The sequence below is a fragment of the Bactrocera latifrons genome, unplaced genomic scaffold (genome assembly GCF_001853355.1).
Source record: "Bactrocera latifrons isolate USDA-ARS-PBARC rearing strain unplaced genomic scaffold, ASM185335v1 scaffold_399, whole genome shotgun sequence".
Taxonomy (NCBI): domain Eukaryota; kingdom Metazoa; phylum Arthropoda; class Insecta; order Diptera; family Tephritidae; genus Bactrocera; species Bactrocera latifrons.
This window is the reverse complement of record NW_017537044.1, coordinates 109,861-112,443: the sequence shown is the minus strand read 5'-3', so window position 1 is coordinate 112,443 and position 2,583 is coordinate 109,861. Positions and strand designations below refer to the sequence as shown.

Below are 2,583 nucleotides of genomic sequence, written 5' to 3'. Positions count from 1 at the left end.
TTGAAAAAAAAAACTAAAATTTTCGAATCAAAAAAAAATTTTTTTTTTTTTGATAATTTTATAGTATATCTGAGATAGTTAAAAGTCTACTAAACTTAAGCAAAATTAACTATACGCATTCAGTCTCACTTTCACGCAAATCCAAAATAGCTTACTGTGGTTTTCAGAACCATTAAAGCTCCCTCGCTTCAAATTTGAACATATAAACTAAAATTTTAAAGGATTTTAATACTTCACAAGTAAAAAATGCAAGTATTTTTCTGCCTCAATCCGTAATAAACAATGTAAAAACAATACTTTTAATGAAATAACCATAAACCCCTAAAAGTATGCCTCAAATAATAATAAAGGTGTAAATTTAACAAGAATTGTGGCATAACAATGAGGTTGAATAACTGAATTATACTTATAACCAGAAGCGCTACTCGAAATTATGTAGGCTTTTGAAAACAATTAACTGAAGTGACCGCACCATGAAAGCTTAAAGAAAACATATTCGAGACAATTTTGGAGTTTTTAAATAAGAAAATGCCTCACTTAACACCCTGTATAATTTAATGCTATTGAAAAATTGCATAATAAACAAAATAAATATAAAAAGTTAGCAGACAAAGAGCATTCATTTTGACTCTGGCACCCTAAATTTAGGCTTCAATAAATGTTAAACACAATTTCTGTATCCCAGCGCAAGGAAACTGTACATTCTGAGGAATTGTATATGAAACTTCAGCTCAAAGCGACTAAAATTAATGTCGGCAGCGAAATAATAAAAACAATAAAGTACAAATGCCACGAAATGGAAATATTTGAGGCTTTTGAAGCAAGCAGACAGCTCTACAGCACATATGACGCCTTTGGACATAGGGACGCTTTTAATAAAAAATCGATTTCAAGTCATCGCTGCTTTTGGATTTAATAAAATGTTTGTATCGATATTTTTAGATTGCTTATCCATTTTAGTTAAACCGGAATTAATTTTTCCAGCATTAATCGATAACAGTTGGTTCGGTGTCAAAGGCCAAGCGATTTTTTGTCGATATGATTGATATGATTTTCGATTTTATATCGATATACCGATTATATACCGATATATACCGATTTTTTTATCGTTATTATTTTATTTTTTATTCCGATAGTTTGCTGTGCTAATTTAATCGAAAATTTATTTTCTCAATGCATTAATCGATAACTTTTCGATATATTTTATTTTGTAATAATTTTATTGGAAATTAATTATTTGTGTGTAGTTTACAATATTTAAGGAAGTCACAAAATATCGCTATCATGACCATACATACATACATATGTACATATCTTTACTTTTTTCTTGCTACCATACAAATTCTAATAAAAAGTATTTTCCACATTTTTTCGATAATTTATAGATCATTTAAAATTTTTCATTGAAACCGATAGTTATAAATACTTTTGATGAAAGCTTTCTAAAATATGCGATACATTTTAATGATAATGCTAGCTTTTCTAAACATTTTTATTGCGTTCATTAACTAACTCAAATTTCTTTATCGATAAACTTTTTTAACTTACTGACTTACATCTGACTCATTTATCGATAAGTTATGATTTTCCAAATTAGATAATCATTTATGGTTATCGATATTTTTGTTGAATATTGGTTTATCGATAAACATTTCTAAACACTTTTGGAAATTTCACTGAAAAATTCTACTGTTTTTCAACAATAACTGTCGATTTTCTTCATTCGATCATACATACATATATCGATTGCGAATTTTTTCGATTAATATTTGTGTTATCGATTTTTTATTTGAGAAATAAGTAGTCAGATGCCCTATGATCTGTTTCGATGATTTTAATTTTATCCCACCGATAATTTAATATAGAAAAATTTTACATATAGAATATCCCTCATTATGAATAAGCAATGACTATAAAAATAAATCTGAAATATTTTTGCTGTTCCTTGTCATATTACCAAACTAAATTTAATATTTTGTCGCGAAGTTGAATATTTGGCTCAGCTGAACTCTTAAAATATTAAAGATTTGCCATAAAAAGAGTTTATGGATTAATCCAAATGAAACTCAGAAATCTGTGTGAAAAAACGGCTAAACAATTTTGAGTATAAATTACGGAAAATTCAGGTCAACTACATACGCTATGCATTCATTCTATAGTGTGCAAAAAAGTGAATTAATTAGAATTTATTTGCCAGCGGCAACGCCATTTAAATGCGCGCAAGCGTGTGGCAATGAAGTGGCTTGCCGCCGGTCGCCGTATGAAAGCCGAAGTGCGCATATGTGCATTGCATTCAACTAACGTGGCGACAACAAGTGATCTACAAGGCAGGTGAACTGACTGAGTGACATTCGCACGGTCACTCGGTTGACCAGTCGAGCAGTCACAACGCACAGCTAGCCGTTCACGACCATTTCAGCTTGTTGCACAGGTGCAGCACAAAAAACGATTCAAACGCACGTTATGTGAGTCAAGGTTGGCAAAAACACAAGCAACAACTATAAAATGTTGAAAAAATGAAATACTCGGAAGAAAAAAAGGCAAAGAAAAATAAAATTATATAAAAATTCAAAAATATATAAA

The 2,583-nt window shown here is 29.9% G+C and overlaps 1 protein-coding gene across 7 annotated transcripts in view; it reads right to left on the bottom strand.

Moving 5' to 3' along the window:
• LOC108972351 (heterogeneous nuclear ribonucleoprotein L-like) overlaps positions 1–2,583 on the bottom strand; it is a 108,460-nt gene that overhangs the window by 101,983 nt on the left and 3,894 nt on the right. The gene's annotated exons all lie outside the window — the stretch shown is intronic.